At 37.4% G+C, this 26,374-nt stretch overlaps 1 long non-coding RNA gene across 14 annotated transcripts in view; it reads left to right on the top strand.

The window, feature by feature from the left end:
* Positions 1-5,281: 5,281 nt before the first annotated feature.
* Positions 5,282-26,374, top strand: part of LOC309651739 — a 72,487-nt gene continuing 51,394 nt past the window's right edge. For 11 of the 14 annotated variants that reach the window (XR_014258333.1, XR_014258334.1, XR_014258335.1 and 8 more), the window contains exons 1-2: positions 5,282-10,662; positions 18,176-18,337. This is a non-coding gene — a long non-coding RNA (uncharacterized lncRNA). The remainder of the gene's footprint in view (positions 10,663-18,175; positions 18,338-26,374) is intronic. The other 3 variants (XR_014258331.1, XR_014258330.1, XR_014258332.1) reach the window with 3 other exon arrangements.

The following is a 26,374-nucleotide window of genomic DNA, read 5'->3' as shown; positions in this document are numbered from 1 at the left end:
TCTGTGTTGGGTCTTCATTGCTGTTCATGGGCTTTCTCTAGTTGCAGCGAGCAGGGCTTCTCATTGTGGTGGCTTCTCTTGTTGCAGAGCACAGGCTCTAGGAATGCGGGCTTCAGTAGCTGGGGCACACGGGCTCAGTAGTTGTGGCTCGTGGGCTCTAGAGCGCAGGCTCAGTAGTTGTGGCGCATGGGCTTAGTTGCTCCGTGGCATGTAGGATCTTCCCAGACCAGGGCTCGAACCCGTGTCCCCTGCATTTGGCAGGTGGATTCTTAACCACTGCGCCACCAGGGAAGCCCATAATTTTAAAATTTGTTGTAGGTTGGTAAAACTTCCCCCAAATTTTAATTTAAGAAAAAACAGACTTTGAATAACATCTAAAGAAACAGCTTATGAATTAAATGCATGAGTTGGTGGTACTGTTTTTTTGTGCTTGGATACCTTTATTATTTGCTTACTTCTGAATTCTTATCTATGATCTGGATAGTACAGAATATTATTGAATACTCTCCAAATAAGTGGAACATTACTGTTATTTGAATGGTAAGGGTGTGGCAAGAGTGAATTGCTACTACCAAGCGAAACCTACTCAAATGTTGATGTATCGGCCTTGTAACCCAAGTTAGGATCAAACTTGAAAGCTTACTGTTAACATTCATGACTCTTTTTGATTGGTTAGAAAAATTAATATGATTCCATATCTTAATTATGACTCTAGTTACTTATCCCTAATAAACCATAAGTAGATACATATTTCTGATTCATTGTTTTAAGATAAAGCCTTAAGTGTGTTAAAATAAAATTCCACACATTTCATAGAGCACATAGCTATAAGAGGAGAGCAGTTTTCCAAAGGGTGTCTCAACTCTGAAAATGTCTCTTTTGCTCCCTCTTCTCTTGCCCCGCCACACTCCTTACCCCATCTTGCCACTGAAGGACAGGAGATGTGATGAAAGTTGGAAAACAGTAATTTTGTGGAGAGAGCCTGTGTTCCATGCTTTATGAAAGTAAATTGTAGAAAATTAATGTGACAAGATGATTCTATTTTGATGAATAAAATCATTGAAAAGCTATCAAGCTCCACTGTTTCTCTGCAGAGAGAATTACTTTCTCTTTATTCTCCATTTGTATTCTTGGCTTTCTTCCCAATTAGTCTTTACCAAGGAGTGATAATTAGGGAGATAGGAGTTTTGACCTACCTTGTGAACAATAAAAATACTTACCACCCATGTTTCCATTTGCTAATTCTATGTGTACTAATCTTCTATGCTTTCAGGAAGAAAACCCCATACTTCTGTGATCCCTACTTAATGAGGGGGTAGTCAAATGACCAAATAAAAACAAACTTAAAACATTTTTATGAGTGCCAAAGAACAGTGTACAAAAGAAAGGCAATTGCTCGCTGCATGTCTGATGACTGGGTTCAGGAACATCTTAGAGGCTAAATTCAATTTATAATTTCTTACATTATTTCCAGTTCCTTAGAACAAGAGCAATAAATTAAAATTAAATTTTTACCTTTAAGCTTGAGTGTTTTGCATAGGTAATACTTGGACACGTTTCAAAAATCTGAAAGAGTAAATGAATATATACTAAATCCTATATCCCCAGTTCCCTTAACAATCTCCATCCCCGCAAAGACAGAAAGTCAATGATCTCATTTATATGTAGAATCTAAAAAAACCATGAATCCCCCCCCCCAAAAAAAACCCCACAATAAACCCAAACTCATAGATACAGAGAACAGATTGGTGTTTGCGGGGGTGGGGAGTGGGTGAAATGGATGAAGGGGGTTAAGAGGTACAAACTTTCAGTTATAAGGTAAATAAGTCCTCCTGGGGATGTAACGTACAGCATGGTGACTGTAGTTAATAACGCTGTGTTGTTTGTTTGAAAGTTGCTAAGAGTAGATGTTAAAACTTCTCATCGCAAGAAAAAAATATAACTGTGTGGTGATGGATGTTAGCTAGACCTATTTGGTGATCATTTTGCAGTACAGATCTGATACTGTTTTCTCACTTGAGAGAAGAGAACTAGTCTCCTATAACTAGTGTATTTCTGTCTTTTCCTGTAATTTCAGTTTCATGAATGTTTTGCTATGTATAGTTAAAATTGTGAATTGCATTGTGTAGAGTTACACAATTTCTTGACATCATTTTGGACTTGAATTATACCTTGGTTGATAGGACGATCAACACTATCTACATTTTTTTGGTTTCCATTTGGCTGGTATATCTTTGCCTACATTTTAATTGTAACTTGTGAATCACTTTGTGTTAGGTGTTCTTTTAAACATTGAACTAGGTTTCACTTTCTGATTCAATCTTAAAATCTCTTTTAACAAGTTAAACCTATTGATATTGATATAGTAGATATATTTGTTCTAAGTGCTGTCATGTTAAATATTATGTTTTCATATTTGCTTTATTTTGTTCTTTAATAACCTTTTTGTGAATGCTATTTCTTTAATTTTGATTTTTTTTTTAAATTTTATACAATTTTTAAATGTTACTTTCCATTTACAGTTGTTACAAAGTATTGGCTTTATTCCCCATGTTGTACAGTACATCCTTAAGCCTGTCTTACACCCAACAGTTTGTACCTCCCACTCCCCCCCCATATTGCCCCTCCCCCCCCCCCCCACTGGTAACCACTAATTTGTTCTCTATATCTGTGAGTCTGCTTCTTTTTTGTTATAGTCACTGGTTTGTTGTATTTTTTAGATTCCACATGTAAGTGATGTAATACAGTATTTGTCTTTCTCTGATTTATTTCACTTAGCATAATGCCCTCCAAGTCCATCCATGTTGCTGCAAATGGCAAAATTTCATTCTTTTTTGTGGCTGAGTAGTATTCCATGGTGTGTATATATATATATATATATATATATATATATATATATATATATATATATATATACCACATCTTCCTTATCCACTCATTTGTTGATGGACACTTAGGTTGCTTTTGTACTTAGTCTTTCATTATGTTGCTTGTGTCTTTTAAGTATACACTTTTTCTGATTCAGGAAAATTCCATATTTATTCCAGTGTTTATCTTTAAAATTGTGCTTTTATGTTATTCCCTTAGATTTCCTTTTCTTTAAAGTGTATCAGTTTTCTACTAAGTTCAGTGATAAGCATGAGTATCTTCCTCGTTTTCTCTCCTTTCTCGCCAATAAAATTGTCTTTGTGTTTACTTTGTGCTTACCTTATGTAAAATATATTTATACTTCCATTTATTGTTTTGGTTTGCTTTAATGATATTACTTGATTTCCAGGTATGACTGTAAGGCAATCAGTAAACTTTTTCAACTTTTAAATTTCTTTTCCCCTTTCATTTTTATTAATTGTACCATTTCTACTTGTCAGAGCAGATAATATATTAACTTTCTTTTTTAGTTCATTTCAATCCTCAAATCTTTTTTTTTCCATGGTTTTCCCAAGTCATTTTATTGGCTGAAGTCTGTCTAGTCACTGTCTTTAAGAAAGATATGAAATGATTATCACAATCAAGTTACTAACACATCCATCACCTTACATAGTTACCATTTTGTGTGTGTGTGATTTACTCTCCACAAATTTCAAGTCTGTGATACAGTATTAATAACTATAGTTACCATGCTGTACATTGTTGCTTTTATTCTTGAAGGACAAGTTGAAATATTTTTTTGAGCATCTTGTAGATGTTGCTATACTATTTTATGGCATTGAATGCAACTGGCAAATCTGAATTTTCCACTAAAAAATAATGTGTTTTTTTTGCTGGGCTGTCTTAATGATTCTTTGTTTATCATTTAAAGTTCAATAGCATGGTGAGGCAGTCTCTCTGGGTTGTCTATCCTGGGTTTTTCCTGGCCCACAGTGTACCTTTCCATATTCATAAGGTTTTCTTTTATTTCAAGGAAATTTAAAAAACTTGTATCTTTAAATTAGCTTTCTGTTCCACTGCTTTTTCTTTTTAAGCACTCCAAATATGTTCATGGTATCTATATACTTTATCTGTCTTCTACTCTCTAATTCTTTTCAAGTCTTTATTTCCACTTAATTTTATTCTACTTCTTTATTTCTTAGCTCTTATGTCCCTTGTCTTCCATAGATTTGTTTACCCTAAGGTGATTTTCTCTTTTATTACCATTTCTGAGACCTCTATTCTATTGACAGTACTGTTCAGCTATGAAAAGTATAGTTTTAGCACTTCAGGGTACCACACAAGTTGAAAGAATATTTCTGCTGCTATCTTTGGAAATCTGTCATTGAAGGGCCATTTTACTCTTCTGAGTTTCTTTACAATTATTTCTCTAATATTTCCATCCAATCTTAGTTGCTTTGGCAGCTTATACGAGTTTGTGAAATGTGCAGGTTATATCCTTCCAAGTTTGCTGAAAATAGTTTGTTTTAATTTTTTTATCCTGTTACTTTTATGTAATATCCAGGAAGTGGAATCCTCTCTCTTCTGCTGCCATCTTCATGCCAAAAGATGAAAACTGACGTTTTATTTGTTGATATTGTTCATTTTAGCTTTTTAAAATTGATGGCCACATATGTAAATTCAAATTGAGATGTGCATCCTTGTAGGGTGTAAAATTAGCCAGGGTTTAGAATGGTGTGTGTGGAGGAGCATATTCATACCTTTTCCCCTTTTTCCCTTTGAATTTTGCTGATTGTTATCTGTTTATCATTTTTGTTGTTTTCTGTATTTAAGGATTGTTCAGTTACTGTGTGACCATATAATGCTTCACATAGACTTCTGTGTGAGTTAATGGTCTTTTGGTGTGTTGTCATTGTGACTAAGCTTTTCCTGTACCACAGTTAGGAAATAAGAATCACTTTGCATCCTGAGATAGATTAGACATACATAAATTTTATCTATATCTACCAAACCACTTTGTTCCCCAAATTAAGAAAATGTTGAGCTCTTTCTTATGTCACTAACTTTCTAATGGAAACAACTCATTTGATGAATTTTGCAAAACTACAGTCGCAGATACGTGGTGTTCCTTGCAGATATGATGAACCAAAGAGGAAACCAGTGGTTCCACCATGAACAGAATATTTATAACCTTGGTAGCCTTGTAGGGTTTTGTTTTTTTTTAAATACCTGCTACGTCCTTTTGTTAAGGATCCTTAAAAACTTTTAAGTTTTATAAGTAAAAATATTTTTTTTTGGAATATTTTTGTCTCTGCATTTTCCTTTTACAGGTGACATCTCCCTTACAACAGAAACAAAAACAAAGTGTTCCTGGTTTTTTTTTTTTTTTTTTAAAGTGGTCACCTTTTTTTTTTTTTTTTCAATTTATTAATTTTTTAATTTTTGGCTGTGTTGGATCTTCGTTTCTGTGCGAGGGCTTTCTCTAGTTGCGGCGAGTGGGGGCCACTCTTCATCGCGGTGCGTGGGCCTCTCACTGTCGCGGCCTCTCGTTGCAGAGCACAGGCTGCAGACGCGCAGGCTCAGTAGTTGTGGCTCACGGGCCTAGTTGCTCCACGGCATGCGGGGTCCTCCCAGACCAGGGCTCGAACCCGAGTCCCCTGCATTGGCAGGCAGATTCTCAACCACTGCGCCACCAGGGAAGCCCCCCTGCTATGTTTATGTAAGGATAAATATATAAGAATTAATTCAGGAGACTCATTTAATATAAAGCTTAATATTAAGACCATGATAAAATCTTGAATCACAAATATTTGCTGAATTTATTAAGTATGATAAAATTACAGAGTAAAGGCCTATAAAATATGTAATGTTAGCTACAGAAACAAGGTGAGACTTCACGGAGAAAAGTGCATGTACACAGATCTAGGCCAGAGATTGACTAGTGCTTAAAAAAAAAGAAAAGGTGAATCAATCTAATTGAGATAAATGATCTGTGATTAGGTTAAGAGAAAGTCTAACTATTCAGAGTTCAGTTGGTCACTTGGACTCTTGTCAAGTTCTTTGTAAAAGTATGCAGCAGCTTCCTAACAGAAGTGTAAGTAACAATAATCTAATATAAATCTCTGAAACAATTTTAATATAATTGAATCAAGGAAATAATTAAGGCATATAATAGCCTTGTATTTAAATTCATAAGTGTAATTTCTTAACTTTTTTCTATAAATTTAATTATTTTTGTCAAGATTTAAAAAACCATTATTGTAACCAACTGGCACCGTAATTACTTTTGGGGAAGGAACCATGTTTTTGGGAAAAAAGCTTGGTAAACCATTTGGATGAAATGTGAGAGACCTGAAAATAGTAATCCCTGCAAAAGATTTAAGTTGTTCAGTATGACAGGATGGGAAGTGTTTACTGTGAACTAGTATAAGGCATGCGCTGAGAGGTTCGAGGTAATCCTTGAGGTCTTTTCTAGATCTTAAATGATAGGTAGGTTCTAGCTGACATCTGAGTTATTTTATGTAAATATAGTTTCAAAGTCATAGATATTTAGAATTGTACTTTTTCTTAAAACTTTGGGGGATAATTGACAGATAGATAGTTGTAATTTTCTCAGAAAATATGTGCAATTTATTTTTCCCAAAGCTAGTGGAAGCTTCCCTGTGACCTGATGTAGTCAGCACGGATGAAATCTGCATGAATACTTTCAGTTATATCTTCATCGCCTGATAGATGATTTCAGAAATACTCAAACCCCAGTGACAGGAGTGTGTGCCAAGCCTGGATTTCCAGGAGAGATTCTCCTTAGGGCACATGTCAGTGCTAGATAGCTACTTTGAGAACCGCTCACTAATCCCCTTGGGTGGTGGTGGATCGTTTGCCTTTGTATTTTGTTTACTTTCTAGGGTGGATATGGGAGTGGGTTAACATGGGGGCCTGGGAGGAAAGAAAAACCTTACAGGAGGTCACGTATGAAGGGCACCCGTGCTCAGCGCCTTCCGCTTTGCGTATCCCTGCTCTAATCTTACAAAGTAGCAACATCCTTTGTGTTCCTTGGACACATTCACCTCCGTGAGAACAAGCCACTCCATCCAATGCTGTTTGAAAAGAATCCATAACTTTATCTTTATTCCCCTAAAATATGTGGTTTATAATCTTTGAAAGTTTAGAACAATTAATTTTTTTGTGATGCCTTTTTTCATCATTTTAATGCTGTCCCTCCCCCTCCACAAAGTGCTGTAGCACAGCATAATGAAAATTAAATGACATTTTTGTTGTTGGTGGCGGTGATGATATTTTTATAGTAATCCTTGAGATACCCGGGAATACCCTAAATTGTCATGGTTGGGAATTACTACTTTGTTGTTGTTTTTTTTTTAACATCTTTATTGGAGTATAATTGCTTTACAATAGTGTGTTAGTTTCTGCTTTATAACAAAGTGAATCAGCTATACATATACATATATCCCCCATATCTCTTCCCTCTTGCATCTCCCTCCCTCTCCCACCCCTCTAGGTGGTCACAAAGCACCAAGCTGATCTCCCTGTGCTATGCAGCTGCTTCCCACTAGCTATCTGGGAATTACAACTTTGGAAACAGATTTCCATGGTTACTGTGCTCAATGCTCTGATGAATGCTTCTTTGAGTTGCTTGCGTGTGTGTGTGTGTGTGTGTGTGTGTGTGTGCGTGTATATGTGTGTGCGTTTAGACATCTTTCTACATTCCAGTTTGTTAACATGTTAAATCTTTTTCTATCAGAGAAGCAAAAATTTCTCCAGTGTCTTAAAAACAACATCGTTTACATTCTTTAGTCTAATGGATATTTGCACAGAATCAATTTTTTGTAAACAGTGAAATACTCAGAAAATTAAACTTGTTAGAGAAGGGAACTTCTAGTTCTGCGTTTCTTATCTGAAATCGTGTTTGCATTTACTTTTTTTTATCATTTGGTATGGAAAAACAATGTATGTTTTAGGAATGAGAATTCTCCAGCCTGTCTTTTCCTCAGTACCTGCTTCAAATAGTGTGCGCAGCTGGAGTGTCTGGTGCGGGAAATGTGGTTTCATCCGCGTCAGGCACGCTTCTTACGCTAATCCTTTAATACACCCACAGTCACCCAGAGCCGTAAGAGGCCCAAGCTGCTTCATGCTTTACAGCAGAAAACTCCCCTCCACATATACTGTGCTCTCCCAGGTCAACCCAGAATATTTGCAGCAGGATTTGTGCTCTGTTCCCAACTCTCCTTTTTCTGTGATAAAGTCTTTGTACACAGTGGTTTAATTGTTTTTATATCTTGACATTCACAGATCAAGCCAGTGAAGAAACAAACTTAAGAAATATCCAACTGGAACCCTTTTTATAGAGAGCCATTAAATTTCAAGAATTGAAACTTTTCCTATTGAAGTGATGTACATTCAGAATATTCTGGAATGGTTAGATTAAGAAAAAGAGAGTCAGTGAGAAATAGCCAAAGCAAAACTATCTCTAACAAGGAAACGTATTTCTACAGTGAGATTTTCTTAGATATACGTAGTTTTTTAGTGTTTTACATGTATATATTCGTTTCTATATACACACATACACACTTGCATATGAGGACTGAAAGTATTTGTTTTCGTTGTAGATTCTTGTTACATCCTGCACTAAGTTTAGAAAGCACTAGTTGTTAGGGGAAAAAATGCCACGTTTGTGTGTGTGTGTGTGTGAATATCATTTGGATATTCCTATCAGTGGTACCTAATGCCCTTGGTTAATGCCCACACGGTTGTCTTAAAAATATGTATGTGAATGTGATCTGGCTAAAACATCTATCATACCAGTCGATAACCTGGTTTGGTTTGTTTCCTCTGAGTATCTGGTAGGTGGCTATTTCATTTTTACTGGTCCATGTTCCCCTCTAAATCTGAAAGTTGGTCAAAGGTATCTGTCTACTGCGACTGTGTTTCAGACATATATTCTTTAAATATTCTTATTTGGTTGACATGTTAGATCTTTTCCTATCGGGGAGATAAAAATGTCTCTCGTGTCTTAAAACCAGGTTGTTTACCTTCTTTAATCTTACTGTCATTTACTTTGAAGGATCATTTTGAGTGAGGAGAGAAATAGTTAACCCTTGAACAGTGCTGGGGTTAGGGCCTCCCCTGTCCCCAACACATGCTCAGCTGAAAAATCTGCCTGTAACTTTACGGTTTGCCCTCCTTGTATATGGTTCCTCTGTATCTGTGGTTCTGCAGCCACGGTTTCAATCAACCTGAGAGTCATGTAAGACTGTAGCATGTATTTATTGAAAAAAAAAAAAAAATCTGCATATAAGTGTTCCCATGCAGTTCAAACCCATGTTGTTCAAGGGCCAACTGTACTCAGAAAATTAAACTAGGTATAGAAGGTAACTGCTAGTTCTACTTTTTTTGGTCTACAACTGTGTTTCCATCTGTTTTATCATTTAGATGTTCGTAACTGCCAAAGAAGTTCTCAGGATTGAGATATGGAAAAGAAATAATGAAGTCTTGAAGTTAGGGGTGAGAGAGAGTGATGTTTTGTTGGTCAATTCTAATATCTTAGAACTCCCAAATACTGATTTTTGAACGTATGAAATTGCCACAATTTCTTTTTAGAACGGTCCATTTTATAGTGCTTTCACTACGTTTTCCTATTTTAAGGTAAATTGAGGTTTATTTTAAGTAAGTATTGATATAGAAGAAGGCACACCTTCTTCTTGGGCATGAACACTTGAAGATGAACCGTAGTCCTGCATGACATTTGTCAAGATGAGAATAAATGGAAATTTATCTGCAGAGACTGCCGTATGGTGTGTATATGAATGTCCAGTCTCTGGGGTTATGATTTTTAAGTGAATGCAGTATTTTTTAGGTTCTGATTTTTAGCCTGATTTAGTGGGAGAAAAAGGGTCTCAGTATTGGCTTCGCTTTACTCAAATCTTGTGCAAAATTAAAAGTTGTGGGGATGGTAGACATTGCATTATGAAAAGGCCATCTGAGATGTCTTTGTTTCTGTGTGAGTGTGACAGAAGAAAGGGCTTTTAAAAAATACATGTTTAGCAAAAGACCAACATTTCTACTTTTTTCCTTCTGGATTTTTCTTTAACACTTGTTTATGTTTCTATTATAGCATCTATAAAACTGTATTTTAAAGCTATAACTGTTTTTCCATATTAGATGCTCCTACTAGCCTTCAAACATGCCTAATTCTTCAATTGCTAGTGACGGTGGATGCCTGACACACAGTTGGTACCTGGTATAAATGTTTGAGTGGGTGTGTGGATGATTAATTGATGACCTCCTTTACCAACCCCTCCTCCTTTTTCTTTTTTTTTTTTTTTTAAATAAAGGCAGTGCTATGAAAATGGCTTCTACCTCAATTCAAGAAGTGAAAGGAGGGTGGATATCAAGGAAGGAAGGAGAGATGCAGAGTTTAGGGAAGTTAGATGCAAGGATGACAGCTAAGGATGCTTGTTTTCTCATCACTCTTAGTCTGTGCTTCTCGACAATTTGTAAATTAAATTATTCCTTGAACTTTGCATAGGAGTAAAGGAATGCTTTCTGGGTAAACAGAGACAATACTTGGGGATAATCTTTGTGGGCAGTTAGGTTTATGTTGATGGATGGAGCTATGGCTGCAGGACCGATAGGGGAAAGCCAGGGGCTTTTCTCTGCTCCACCAAATCACATATGATGAGAAATGGCAACCAGACAGCAATCTGTGAAGCAGGCAATAGGAGCCCCACCGTCTGTGCCTGCTGTGGATGTCTGGCACCCAACGGTAGCAGATTTGGTGTAAGTAGGGCTTCTGTTCAGGAAACTTTGCCAATTTTTTTTTCCTTGAAAAATGGTTTCTGGCTTTGTTTCTGCATACTTGTATGAGAATAAAAATGTCTTCTAATTACAAATTTGATTATTATCCTAAAAGCATTAGATCTAAGCTATTCTTTCCACGGGATACTGTGATGCGTGTGTGAACAGTGGCTGCTGCTTTTGACAAAGTCATGTTAACATTTTTCATTTTGCTAGCTTTTAGATCTAAATATAGGCGTAATTCCTAAATTATCTGCCCTCCTCCTTAGACGTGCATTTAAGTAGTCAAATCCTGGTGGTTTCTATTAAGTAATTTTTTAAAATTATCACCTTTTTCTTTTATCCTTTGCAATATTCTCTTGTGTGAGAGTACCACCTCTTATGAAGTCATGCTGTTCCCTTGACCCTCTCCTTCTGGCAGATTTCACGTCTTTCTTTCCAGGAGCTGTATTAGACCTTTCTTCACTCCTCTTTATTTTGGTTGGAACATTGAAATTCAAGCACTGAATTTCCCTTCTTACTTTTTTTCTCACTTTTACGACAACCCCTGATGCTGTTTGTTCTGTTTGGGCATGTGTGAAAATTTGTCTTAATTCCATCTCTCCCTGTCCTTTCTGTGTTTATTGCCTAATATTCTTGCTCTGCAGAACTTCTTTTTTTTTTTTTTTTTAAAGTTTTTAATTTTTATTTATTTATTTATTTATGGCTGTGTTGGGTCTTCGTTTCTGTGTGAGGGCTTTCTCTAGTTGTGGCAAGTGGGGGCCACTCTTCATCGCGGTGCGCAGGCCTCTCATTATCGCGGCCTCTCTTGTTTCAGAGCACAGACTCCAGACGCGCAGGCTCAGTAATTGTGGCTCACGGGCCTAGTTGCTCCGTGGCATGTGGGATCTTCCCAGACCAGGGCTCGAACCCGTGTCCCCTGCATTGGCAGGCAGATTCTCAACCACTGCGCCACCAGGGAAGCCCTGCAGAACTTCTTTTGAAAGTTAATTTCAGCAAATCTTTCCTATAAGTGAAATTCTTTATATGTCATAAATGTCAAAAATAATGTCATCGGACTTCCCTGGTGGCGCAGTGATTGAGAATCCACCTGCCAATGCAGGGGACACGGGTTCGAGCCCTGGTCTGGGAAGATCCCACATGCCGCGGAGCAACTAAGCCTGTGCGCCACAACTACTGAGCCTGCGCTCTAGAGCCCATGAGCCACAACTCCTGAAGCCCACGTGCCACAACTCCTGAAGCCCATGCACCTAGAGCCCGTGCTCCACAACAAGAGAAACCACTGCAGTGAGAAGTCCAGGTACCACAACAAAGAGTAGCCCCCGCTCGCTGCAACTAGAGAAATCCCACGTGCAGCAACAAAGACCCAACGCAGCCAAAAAAAAAAAAATAAATTAATTAATTAATTAAAAAAAATAATGTCATCAATGATGTATCTTCTATGCTTCCCTTTATAATGATCATAAATCCAGGAGTTGTTGTAAATTTTCACTCACTCACCGTCTGTTTCTGATACAGCTCCAAATCTTACTAAACGTTCCTTGTTGCATCCCTTTCCTTCTCACCACAGTTCCTCCTGCATGAACTCACAGTATTATCTGCATTACTGCAATAGACTCCTAAGTTGTCCACCTTCCTCAAGTTTCTGCCCCTTCACCACTCACCCCTCTATCTTTTCACACTTTTCTTTACATCTTCCTTAATGTCAAAGCTGATTAGTCATTCTCCTGCTTAAAACCCTCCCCTGGGTTCCCAGAGCTTTCGGGGCTGAAGTTCAAGCTCATTAGTGTGACATCCATGGCTCTTCATGACCTGGCATTTTCAACTCTGGCCACTTTCCCAAAATACTGCATAGTCAGACCACAACTAACTAGTTTTAGTGCCCTAGACTGGGTGTAGCACTGTGCTTCTCCATGTGCACTTACTCTCTCCTGAAGTTTCTCTTTACTCCCTGCCTCTTCACATAACTAATTTCCAACTGGCTCTTCGACCCTGGGTATTATTGTCACCTCCCTAATGCTGAATTTGAATGCCTCTCATCTGTACCCCATAGACATGGGCACATCTCCTTCCCAGCACTCAGCATCCTCTAGAAATAGTTTACTATCCCTTGATAGTGGGCATAGCATCTCTAGAATCTATGGTGGTATTGCTTGCAAATGCCTATTATGGATAAATGAGCCGAAAAAATATTCTAATTGTTCTGAAGTAGTTTCTGTATTTTCAAGCCTTGGCCTCATTGAATTACATTTAAATCTTGATGAGAGTATCAAATTTAAGCAATTGTAACCTTAAATGTTGATTCTTAGAATATTACCAAGAACATAGGATTTTGTTGCTCCTATTATTCAGAAAAATAACCAGACACACAGAGTAAAAGATGTAACCCATCACTACATGACCTCACGGAAAGAGATTAGAAAAGATCCAGAGAGCTCTTGGCTCAAATATCAGGTGGTTCTGCTGTATATCCCTATTCTTTTTATTGTTGGTTAAGAAATGTTAACTTTTTAAAGGTTAGTGTGATGGCTCTAAGCCCTCTATGGGGTGGGGGGGAGGGGTGATCGATCAATTTAAATGTAAACTAATTTGACGACTGTGATATATAAAGTCATAGTGTTGAAAAAATTTCAACAGTAGTTAAGCTCTTTTTAAAAAAACTATGGAAATATGAAAATATTCACAATGATTGAGAAATCTTATATTGATTACCTTTGAGATTATAAAATTACCTTTATGTTGATGCTCTTTGAGATTATAAATTTCAGTCTCAAGGCAGGGCTTGTTTTAGTGAAACTGCTTAGAAACACCTTGTTTATAAAATAAGGTGTAATAGAAAGAGAGTGTATTTTATATTTTAAGCTTTCACGCTGCTGGGATCTTTCACTGTGAAGAGCGGTTGTGCATCTGAGTGCCTTTCTCATTACTCTGAGCCTGAAAGGACCACAGTTCACCCTCTTGGTCTGTGTTAGCCAAGGAGAAGTGAAGGAGAGAGAGTATCCCTGGCAAGGACTTGGGTCTTACTTGCCTCATGGAAGCAGGGTGAGAATAATCTTGGGTACCAAGAGAATGTTTGCCATGGATTTGTGTAACTTTAAAAAGAAGAACCATCATTTTCACTCTGTGTGTGGTTCCTCTCTCTAGCCTCTCTTCTTCAACTGCTTTTCACAGGTGAAACAATCTACATACACAACCCTATTACCGTCCTCATTGGAGCACTGTGCATGTCCTTTAAGTGCATTTTCTCACTTTAATTAACCACCTGTATCATAGGTCTCATCTCTAAGTTAGAGATGACGAAACAGACTTGGATACAATGAACATTCATCAAATATTAAGAAGTAGAGACAATTTTAAACAAGAATAGCCCATATAGTTGAGGAAACAAACCTAGGAAGATTCAAGGACTTTCCCAAAGTCACATAGTTATTGGTCAAGCAGGGGCTAAATCTCATTTTTCCTGGGTTGTAGTCGAGTATTTGCTGGGTCATTATATTTAGTAGAACTTTACCTACTCCTTGTATTTATAGCACATTTAATAAATGAATTGATAATCATTATATATCCTCTCTTGATATATATAAATAGAGGAATGGTATAAAGGTTAAACATATAAATTCTGTAGCTACTCAAGTGTAAAATGTTGAGAGAAAACTTAGTGGAAAAGATGAAACTTTGTTTTTTCTGCTTGAGTAATATCTTCAGGCCAAGGCCAATGGCATGTTGAGAGCAAACGTATAAAATTGCTGTAGTAACTCAATTTCAGAAGAGTTTGACCTTGTCAGAAAGATGGGCTGTATCTGCATGAGAAATATTAAGGCGTCCGGGAGAAAGGTGACGTGTTCAGGATTCTCCACAGCCTTATAGTATCTGAGGAGCTGAAGGGAGAAACTTCCATTTGTCCTTTGAGTGACAAGTCTGTTGGTTAATATTGTTAGGCAAAACGTGCTTTCCAAGAGTTTGATCTTGGCCCTTCACCATCCAAAATACTCTTAAGTGCTAGGTTTTAAGCAAATCACTTTTGATTGCAGTATTGAAATGAATGGATGACAGCGTTTTTACAAACCAAATACTAATTAGTGTTACTAAACACTTACAACACTTATTTGTAGAAAAACTTTTTGACGGAGTGAAAGAATGTGAGTAACTCTACTTCATACTGGTTATATGACCTTGGAAAAGTCTTTTTTTTTTTTTTTTCTGTGGAATAGACACAATACCCTCCACTTCACAGGATTAAATTTGATGCATATGCCTTGTAAATTGCGATGCTCTAGGTCACTGGTTGGAAAACGTTTTCTGTAAAGAGCCAGATAGTAAATATTTCATGCTTTGTAAGACAGAGTTCTCTGCCGCCATTACTCAACTCTGCCATTGCAGTGTGAAAGCAGCCCTAGACAGCACACAAACAAATTAGTGTGACTGTATTCTAATACAACTTTATGGACACACAAATGGAATTTTATGTAATACTTATATGACATGAAATATTCTTCTTTTGATTCCCAACCATTTATATTTACATTTAAAATCAAAAAACCACTCTTAACCTGCAGGCTGTATAAAAACATGTTGATTTGGCCCAGGGTTTGCCGTTTGCCAGTCTTTCTCCAGGTGATTGCCCAGCTCTAAAACAGCTCCAAATTTGGAAGGATCAGGGTATGGTGGTGGTTTTGGGGGACTGCCTTTATTAAGCCATTTGGATGATTGACATTTAGATGGAAGACATGGGAACATGTTTTTTGTTTTGTTTTGTTTTTTCATACATTCCCAGGTAAATAGGAGAATACTCACATAGGAGAAATGATTTTCTGTGTTATTTGCCTGCAAATAACAGTTGGGCAGAATGTGTAATGCAGGGGAAGTAGCACACTGCACCTACACAACTCACAGAGTCGAATTGGTACAGATACCTGGTGTCGGCATTTCTGTTCAGAAACACATTTTTCAAAGTTCTAACGTCTCAGCACTCTTCCAGGAACAGCAGACTGAACTTGGCATACAAACTCCCAGCCTCAAGAGAAAAGGCTCATCTTTGGCTAGTTCTATGCTAGAGCCAATCTTTAAATTATAGAAAGGGACTAAGGAGGGAAAGCTTATTGAAATCAAAACAGCTAAAGGAAAAAAGTGTGCTCATTATAATATTTTTGTTTGCAACTGTTCGCCCAGTAAGTTTACTTTTAAAGAATTTTTGCAATCTTCAAAAGTGTGCCCTTGGACTTTGTGCTTTATACAGTTATTACACTTGAAATGAAGAGATTTCCATCACAGAATGGTTTTATAAAATGTCTTATCAGACAGATGAAAAGCGTGGTCACCCTAACTTTTTTTTTAAAGAGGGGAACCAACTACTACGGAGAATCACTAAATGGCAACGTTGATGATCACACCTATTTGATTGCCTTTATATGAAAGATAATAGTGGCAAAGTCTGAAACAGGGTTTAGGGATTACTAAATATTTAAATCTTTAATGCAATCTGCATCCTCCTTCATGGTAGGTCACAGAACACTGTTTGTCTAGCCTGAATTCCATTTCTAATGCTTCTGATGAATTATTTGCTTTAAAAAAAGGTCTGGTTCATACAAATTGGAGGGCACAGCTTTGTAATCACCTATTAATAGATGTCTGCCTAAGTAAATACAAGAAATAACAAACTTTTAAGTACCCAGTTTAGATGAGAGATACTAAAAGAAGCCATTAGCTGAGAAGTGTCAGAAGACATGGATTTTTTAAAAAGGTCAACAACCAGACAGCAACTAGTCTTGAGACCTAAAAGTTCATCAGAAGCAGAAGTACTGGCTGCTATTTTGTTGGGAATAGAAAAATTTTAAGGACAACTTTTGACATATAACTTACGAAACTAAAAAATTTACGTGTTTTAAAACTTTTTGATTTTAGTAGATCTAGAATGAGGTTTGGAAATCTGTATTTTTTATAAACCTTCCCTGGTGTCTTTTAAGTTCCAGGACACAGAATTTGAGGCAGATAGTATTATGTAGGAGGCTTATTGGGCAGTTCTCTAGGGAATAATACCAGTGGGAGGGAGAAGTGTGCTTGGAGAGGAGGAAAAGCTGAACTTCAGAGCAGTTGCAATAGATCCTAAGGAGCCCTGGAGCTGAGGTGGCCTGTGCGAATTGTCCTGAAATGAGGCAAAGTAGGACTTTGTACCTTTGCGTCGACCAAACATTGGATGCAGGCTGCCCCAGGGATGGGGGGTGGGAACGTGAGTGAGGCAGCTGTCCTCAACTGAGAGTAGTTCCCAGAGAGGGTCTAGTTATGCATCACCAATGGTCAACACTCCCGGTAGCCAAAAGTCTGAGCATTTTAGTCCCAGAGGTGTTTCCGGACAGCACAGGACAGCATCCACTACAACAGATGGTACTTATGATTGGAAAACGTTTGTCTAAGGGCTTACTGGGAACAAGTGTTTGGACTGCAGGGCAGGCAACAAGCATTTATCTATTTCTGAAACATGTACTGAGTGTCGAGTACTCGAAATAAAAACAGAGATATTGGCTTGGCCAAAAAGTTTGTTCAGTTTTAAGTAAAAATAAAACGTTTTTCATTTTCTCCAAGAATTTATTGAACAATGTATTCACTAACCGGATGAACATTTTGTTCAACCCAATACATATTCCCTACCTTCAAGTTTACCACCTAGTTGCAAGCAGATGTAAAGAAACAATTAAGGCATAATTGCTCAAATAGCAATTATGTATGTGCCAGTTGAAAGATTTTTAAAAAAGCATTAGTTCACAAAAAAAGTTCTATTCATGCTGCTTATTTTTATTTGGTAGATGACAGCTTCCAAATCTGAGTCAATTTAGATTTCTTTCCCTTCACAGATGTTTCCTCTAATTTCTTATCATACTGTGATGAGGCAACCAGAGTCTTTAAAAATCATACTCTGCTCTCCTACAGTCAAACCAGTTACTGATAATTAAACCCTAAGTATGAAGTGCCAAATAAAAGAGACAATGGATAGGTACTGCTCCCCTCTCAAGTCTTCCAAATGAATGACTACAATTACAGCATATATTTTCCTCTATGAAATGCGTCAAAGTATAACCAAAACATCTATTATTCTTGACACCCTGGAGGAGCCTATAAGTCATTAGTATTCCTACTTTCTACCCCCAAATATTAATTTCTTTGATCACATCATATTTGCTTTTCACTTTTGTCCCAAGTTTTAGTAATTTTCAGGGAACTTCTGCAGTATTATATGAATATGATGACAAGCAAAAAAAAAAAGTGCATCAGTGTGAGAAAACTGGGGGATTCGTTATTGTAATTAGTTAAGGGATTCACTGCTTCATGCTAGCTAAGTTTATAACTTAGGCCATTTACATTTATGCCTCATAAAAATTACTGTTATGAGTCACAGTCTTTAGGCTTGCTCACCAAGTTATCAAAAAGTTAAAAGGTAAATGTCAATGTACTTTTTTTGGTAAATGTTTATTTGTTTAATTTATTTGTTTGGCTGAGCCAGGTCTTAGTTGCGGCACGTGGGATCTTTTAGTTGCGGCATGTGGAATCTAGTTGCCTGACCAGGGATGGAACCTGGGCCCCCTGCATTGGGAGCGTGGAGTCTTAACTGCTGGACCACCAGTACCTCAGTGTACTGTTTTAGACTAATTTTTCAGAAGTTCCAGTGAGTGAATTTTATTTATGATCCTTAATTCGTAGAACCCTAGGGTCACAAAGAAATGAGTTACTTAAAAACCTGTTAGCATATTCCAAGGTCTCAGAAAACGTACTGGGATTTGTTGGTGAGCAAGAGGGAACTAGGAGAGATGGTAATATTTTGTTTTACTTCTAAATTCCATGGAGACTCAGAATTGGAGGAGGTTTTAGGGTTCATCTGGTTCTGGGGCATTTATTTTGAGGTAATAAAGTTTTCATTTAAAAAAGGAACATTGGTAAAGTGGTAAAGGTTTAATTGTGTGTATATACTTATTTATACACTTAAATACATATGCTGAATGGTGTTGAAGCAGTTGGCGCTGAGCATCTATTTTAGGTAAATGTTGGGAATAACAGCACTGACATGAGTAAATACTAGGATAGAAAGCAGGAATTTAAAATTTTGAAACAAAGTTCTTTTTCCATTTTTTTGCTGCTTTGTAAGAAGGTCATGTTAAAAATAAGTATATTATGTTTTTTACCTTTGGAAAGTAACATGTATTATACACATTCACATATAGGTCTTATTTGCTTTGGCAAATACTTACAGACAAGAGTGTAATTTGGAAAGAGAAGACATGATGATATCAGACAAAATAGCATCACAAAAATTTACCTTTAGAAAATAACCGGTAATTTTTAAAAGTGCCTAGAGCCAGATTTTTTTCTCTAAATGTACCACTGAATGTAAGGAGGCTTTTTTTGCTGGTCTCTAGTTTAGACAGGATTGGAAAATTTGGTCTTTTCCAATCCTCACTTCTGATCATTGAGGTCCAGAAAAAAAAGGTTTTTTCTTAGAGATTTTTTTTTGTATTTATTTATGCCCCATCATTTTCTAAAGTATATTTAAGGCACTTTACCATAATATTGATACATACCATGTAAGAAGATTAGCATAAATAGGAAATTTATGCTAATAACTCTATGCTAATAAATTCCATAAAAAGGAAATCAGGACAAACAGAAAGTAAGGTTTTGAAAATGAAGAAAGAGCTTGTAGTGAAGTTAGTACAAAAAGTGTTCGTGTTTCTGTTCATTTGTTGAAGGGCCACAAATGTATCTAAATATTCTGATATCCAACTCTAAGAGAAAAATATAGTTATTTCAGTGTTCACAGTATTAAAGCAAAATCGAGCCAGTTAACCCTGGAGGAGCCTAATTCTTTCTCTAAGTGAGGCCAGAGTATTTTCCCTTTATCAGAAAGAGACCCTATAGAGTATAAGGTGCAACGGGAAGTCTTAAAAGCCGTATCTTTTAGTATCTCTTGAGTAGTCAGATGATTTCAGGCCAGAGAGCAAGTACAGTCGAAACAATTTAACTGGAAGGAAAAAGCAATCAGTCCAGGAACAACATTCCTGTGGTCTGATTAATCCAAAACTGGATTTCAGATTATCCAGGAATGGAGATCTCCATGGACTTTAGGCAAATACCAGTAATTATCATTTCTTTAAGATTCTGATAATTGTCGAGGGGTAGTGAAATGAAGTTTATGCTCCCTGTACTTCCAGACAAATGCCTGGAGTACATCAGAGTTTGGACCCATGTGTCTTTGTCATTTGATAAACTGGGGACAGTAATGACAGTTGGAAAGTCTAATGAGGGCCACTCACTGTGTCTCTGAGACTGTGAGAGACTCATTAGATAATTATATGATAATTATAGACGAGGTAGTAATAGATGATTGTACTTATATGCATTTATATACACATATATGTATATTTAGAATTTGATAAATCTGGTATCTCAAATCAGTGGGGAATGATCGGTCAATAGATGGGCTTGAGGCAATTTGCTATAAATTTGGCTAGAAATAAAGTTAGATTCCTATCTTCCAAGATAAACAAAATGTGGGTGGATTAAAAATTCACATAATAAAACTATAAAAGTTCAGAAGAAAATATAGACTTTTTTTATAAACTTGCAAAGAGGAAAGATTCTTAAAGCAAGCATGAAATCCAGATACCAAAAAAAAGAAAAATTTGAAATATTTGTACAAAAACATGAAGAAACAATGAAACAATCTTCGCTAAGGCACATTTAGTAACACGTTTTAATTTGTAGTAATATTTAAAAGTCATTATAAATTTAAAAGTGAAGTGACAAACCTGGAAAATATATTTTAAATATGTAACAGACAAAAGAAATATCTGTAAACTGACTATGTATGATGAAACTTTAATGTTACATACATTGTGGTCTAGCAAATGAAACCTAAATTTCATATAGAAATCATACCTAAAAATATACCAGAGATAAAAGCAAAGACATATATTCAAAGGATGTTTACTGAAACATTATTCTTTTTTGTTTGTTTGTTTTACCATTATTCTTATACCAAACTTCCAGGAAAATTCCACCAGTCCAACTGAAGAGCAGTGGTTAAACAATGACGATTTAATAACTCATGAAGATACTGTGAAGCTATTAAAATTGTGTTTTCAAAGACTGATGACATAGGAAAATCCATGCCATAAAGTAAAATGAAAAAGGATACAAAATTACATAATACATATATTTTCCAAAACCAAAAGTGTGATATATATTTTTTATATGCACAGCATATGCCCAGGGAGATGTAAATATACAAATCATAAACACAAATTAATATTTGAATCATACAGGATCTCTACTTTTTAAATATATTAAAATAATTTTAAAATTTCAACAGTATTTTTCAAGAGTATAGTTTGAAAAATAAGCAAAACATAATGCAGTTAATTTACATAGAGTAAATAAACATCATATTTTCCAGTGAGAGAAAAGCATAAACATGTTTATGGAAATTCTGACCTAAAATGCAGTTTGAAACTTTTCAGGCTCTTAATTGAAATGCAGTTGCAACCGTAGATAAAATGAAGGTCTGAACTGGAATTTCATCGCATTTATGACCTGGCATCTCCATTGTAGGACTGTTGTGAAGTCAGTGTGATTTAGTCAGACATCTGGCACACGGTGGCTGCTCAGTAATTTAGCTCCTCGTGCTCTTCATGCCTTTTTCTCTAAACACAGAGACCACATGTAAAAACAGTTGTTTTCTTCCTAGTACTTTTAAGTTATCGAAAGTTTTCCTACATAAAACCAGTGCACTGTCCTTGGTGATGAGGGCAGGGTGAGGCAGTTGGAGAGAAAATCACACATGAGCCCTTTCTCACTCCTCTCCAGGACGAAGTCCAGTGCGTTCGCTTCAGGACACTGGTTGTTCACAGCTGACCCTGCTGTGATTGGCCGATACCCTTGCCATGCCAGTTTTTAATATAACCCCTGCTTCTAAGTCTGGTTTAGATACTTCACTCCTTGAAATTTAATCAGATTGGCAGAGGCAAATCTGTAGGTATAATACAGCTTCAGCACCTCAGATCTTGGGCCAGTTATCCTAGTTACCCTGTGTTCTAACAACCATCCCAGATTCTGGAAATCTACACGAATGGAGAATAGGTACATCAGTTGCCTCTATTTAATCTACTTCTTTAAATCCTCTAAGAATCTTTATGAATTCCAGTGACTGCAGGTAGAAACACTGCCCCGTCTAACCTTGAACAAGACTGATGCATCCTGAGAACGTGTACTTTTGAAATCTGGCCACGCTCTTGCCCCGAGACTGTGGTTTTGGGTGTGAACTAGATGTGCCTCTGAAAACTGGACTTAACTTACCATTTGATTCCTGACACTTGGGAAGATTTTGAAGAGTTGCAGCGCTTGCTCACTTCCTTCCCCCTCCCATCTCTAGATAAGCACGGTTATTCTCTTGGGCAGAGTTAATGGCCAACAGATGGATGTGAAGCCTTTGTCTGGTACATGGCAAATCCAGTTGCCACCCTGTCATACTCGTCCCTGTGTCCTGCTTCTAGGAGTGAACCCACCTGACCCCACTGTCAGCCCTCCTGTAAATAATAAGAGCTCCCCTGAGAGAGAACAGGCTGCCTTTGGCAGATATGAATTTCTTGTTCAGACATACATTCCTGCAGAGGCTACAGAATCAGTTGTTTGCGTCATTGGATGTGGGGTAGGTGACCTTCAAGATCCTCTTACACAATGAGAACCTATCATTTCCTGTTTCTCTAACCTTTCCCCAACCCTACCTGTGTCCCACGTTTAACCATCATTTTAGATAAAATGGAAAAAAGATGGAAATTTCTCTTGGGGGTTACCATTTTGTGCTGGAGCTCACGAACAGTTGACTGACTTGTCGGACCAAATTGAGTAGGCTTATTTGGATTTAAGCATTTTTGAAGAATTCAAACAAGAAAATTCTGTTACTCCCCAGAAGCTAGATGTCAAAAGGAAAAGGTGTTCAGTGACAGCAGGAAAGAGAAAAGGGATTTCAGCATACATGTGATGATTGGCTCCTGGAGCAAGAGATTTTAAAATTAAAATACTGAAGCATAGCTTATATTCTGTCACAGAATGAATTGATTACTGGTAGTAGTGAGTCAGTATCCTACCCTCCCTTGGTCATTTGAGATATAGTGAATATCTTTGCCATTATTTTAACTCTTTAAGTTTTTTTTAATCATAGGACTGACCTATAGGAAATCATTTTGATATTATATTTTAAAGGATTTGATTATAGAATAGATAATAGATGTTATTTCTTTAAAAAATGGAAGCGCTGTTTTTAAACTGCATTATAAATCTTAGGAATTAATAGAGTCTTCTTCAGTCTAAAACTTTACCTGCTAAAAAAGTGATCACATATTCAGAATGCTATTCAGTCCAGTTTTCTCTGATTATTACTGCAAATTTACTCACTTTCATTGGGATCATAGAGGCTGATAAATTGTCCGTTGACAGGTGCTGCACCAGAACTGACCTTGCAATGTAGGAAAGAATCCTGCCTTAGATACACACACCCTCCCCTTCTGTTCTTTCATTGTAAGCCTCCCTGATCCACTGGTTTCCATTTCTTTGTATTACTCTCCCTTTTTCCTGCTTCTGGCCAACCTTATTATCGCTCTGTCTAAGGATCCAATGAATGTTAGCTGATGTGTGATGTTGGCAGAGGTCTGGAGAGCTCCACCACATATGTATGCAGTGCTGGACACTTGGACACAGGCTAAATGCTTCTTGAGCAAGTTGGTAATGGCCTTCTGTAGACAGTGCACTGAACCAACCTATTACTAAACTCTAGTGGAGGAATTTTTCAAGTCAACTTCTAGGGACTGAGAATGGTGTAGAAGGACAACAGGGTTTAGATAGACTTTAAACTCACAGTATTCAATGTGCTCTGTCCACCCCTATGCTCCACACACCCGCTGCTTGCTCCTAAAACACGTTTTTCGACTCCACAGTGGTTTATGACAAATTGTATGTCTGCAGGTTTGGAGTCTAAAGAAAGATTTATTTGAGAGGCATATGTAGTGGTGGTGAAAGCTATACTTACTATGCCAACTGAAACTTAAATTAGCGCTTTACCTTTATAACAACAAGAACAACAAAACCCACTGACTTCTCTTGATATTAAATGGTCAGAATTTGAAGTAATATACATTCCTATTTTTATATCTGGACAATATGATTACACATGTGAACAGTTAACAAAGAGAGTTATACTTTCATCTCTAAATGGGACCTCAGTGCAGTATTTTGTAGCCGTTGAAACAAGATAATCATGCTTTGTGCTTTTTTTTATTTTTAATGGTGTGTTAGCTTCTGCTTTGTAACAAAGTGAATCAGCTATGCATATACATACATCCCCATATCTCCTCCCTCTTGTGTCTCCCTCCCACCCTCCCTATCCCACCCCTCTAGGTGGTCACAAAGCACGGAGCTGATCTCCCTGTGCTATGCAGCTGCTTCCCACTAGCTATCTGTTTTACATTTGGTAGTATATATATGTCCATGCCACTCTCTCACTTCGTCCCAGCTCACCCTTCCCCGTGCCCATGTCCGGTGCTTTGTTTCTGTTGATTGCTTTTTGTTCTTTGCAATACAACCTGTAGTTACAATTAAATGATGTAAATCTGTCCATTTGCAAACATGTATAGATGATCATCTTTTTAACTTCTGTAACTTCTTAGCATTTTGCAGGAACTGGTCTCCCACCCAGTATCCTTCAACCCCCAAAATGGCACCTCCAGTTCCCCAATAGGTCAGAATCAGAACTTTGGGGTCATTTCTACTTGTCTCCTTCTCTCACACCTCACATCCAGTTCACAACCAATTAGCTGGATAGTTCCAGAATTTCTTACTACTTCTTACCACCTTAATTGCTACCACCCGCCAACTTTTGCCCGAATTACTACAATAACCTCATATCTGATCTTTATGCACCTTTACACACTACACTCATTAGCCAGACTGGCCTTTTCAAACCACAGTCAAATCATGTAACTCCTACTTGAACCTTCTAATGACTGCCGACCTCACTCAGTGTCAATTCCCAAGGTTCTTAGAATGACCGATAATGCCCTTTATCATCTGGTCTCTTGTTACCCTCTGGCCTCGTTTCCTTCCACTCTTCCCAGCTCACTCTGCTCCAGACACCGGGACCTCCTTGCCTTTCCTGAGGTACCTCAAGGCTCTTGTGCTAGTTGCTTCCTGTGCCAGCAGTGAGCTTCCTTTGCGTAGCTGCGTGGCTTAGTCCCTTGCTTTCTGTAGGTTGCTGTTCAAATGCCACCTTCTCAGCAAGGCTTGACTACCCTTCATGAACTAGAATCCGGTGCGGCACACTCGGCAGTCCCAACTTCCCGTCTTGCTCTCTCCTGTTAAGCTCCTTCTTAGTAGAGAGATTTTGATCCCCGATACCTAAATATATCCCCAGTACCTACTATGTGACTGCCACGTAGTAGCTGCTTCATGATATTTTGAAAGGATTCATCTTTAATTTTCTGTCACGGGGTAGTAGACCAAACCTTGAACAGGCAGCCAAGAAAGCTTAGTTCCCGTGTAGATCTGCTGCTACCTAGATATGTTTCCCTTTGCGGGTGCTTAACTTGCCTAGTCTCAGATTCCTTGAGTATAGTAGATTGAATTAGATAATTTCAAAGGCTCCTCTTGTTTTAAAACAATACGCTATGTGAAGTAAACACTTGTAATCCCCTTTACATATTTGTTGTATATTTTTTAATACCAGGCCATTTCTCATTAATACGACTCAGGTAGATGGGCAGCAGTCACCCTTTGTCATACGTACACTAAATCCTGTCCCACGATATCACCCTGTTACACAATCCCTAATCCTAGTTTTGGTTAGGTTTAGAGCCTTACCTCTTAGACTCATTGTGAATAACATGGAAAACACTTAGGTTGGATAAATACATGGTTTTGGTTCTGCCTTCTCCTGTGGCACATATTACTGATTGATTATAAAACGCTTTCCCTCTAAGCTAGGTCTGTTCCAAAGAATCCTCGCAGTCTTCTAGAAAAGATAATAAATTGATTAGACTTGAAACTGCAGGTATAATTTGCTTTTATCCCAGTTTTAGGGTCTCTATGAGCTTGGAAGTGGGATGGGGCAAAGGGGATTTGATACTTTCCCCAACTTTTTTCTTGGTTCCTTCCCATTCATCCTTCCAAGCTCAGTGCAGATGCCACTTCTCCTAGGAATTTTCTCTTAACACAAGACTGTTAGGTGCCTCCTCTTATGTGATTACATAGGACCCTGTTTTCCTCAATTATTGTACTTATATTGTAATTTCTTTTTGTTTTAACTTGCCTGCATTACCCACCTGACTGTGCTCTCTAGAGGTTGAACTATGTCTCCCGTGCTCTCCATTGCACTTCTAGAGCTGAGGGCGGGGCCTGACATTTACTAGGGACACAATAAATATTTGCCTAATGAACGATAAATGAATGAATAAACGACTTCCGGGACAGAATCCTTGGCACTACTGGCTTATCTAGCATGTCTCTCTTGGGATAGATTATCTTCCATATATGATAAAAATGTCTCTTTCTCTTGGCTAGATCACATAATAGGACAACAATCAGAATTTTGATGTTAAATCATTCTTTTAGAATAATGTAAATAACTTGGGTATTAAGATTGTGTGATTTAAGTCAATTT

The sequence above is a fragment of the Balaenoptera physalus genome (assembly GCF_965194825.1).
Source record: "Balaenoptera physalus genome assembly, chromosome: 21".
In the NCBI taxonomy this organism is placed as follows: Eukaryota; Metazoa; Chordata; class Mammalia; order Artiodactyla; family Balaenopteridae; genus Balaenoptera; species Balaenoptera physalus.
This window is presented reverse-complemented; position numbering and strand designations above follow the sequence as displayed.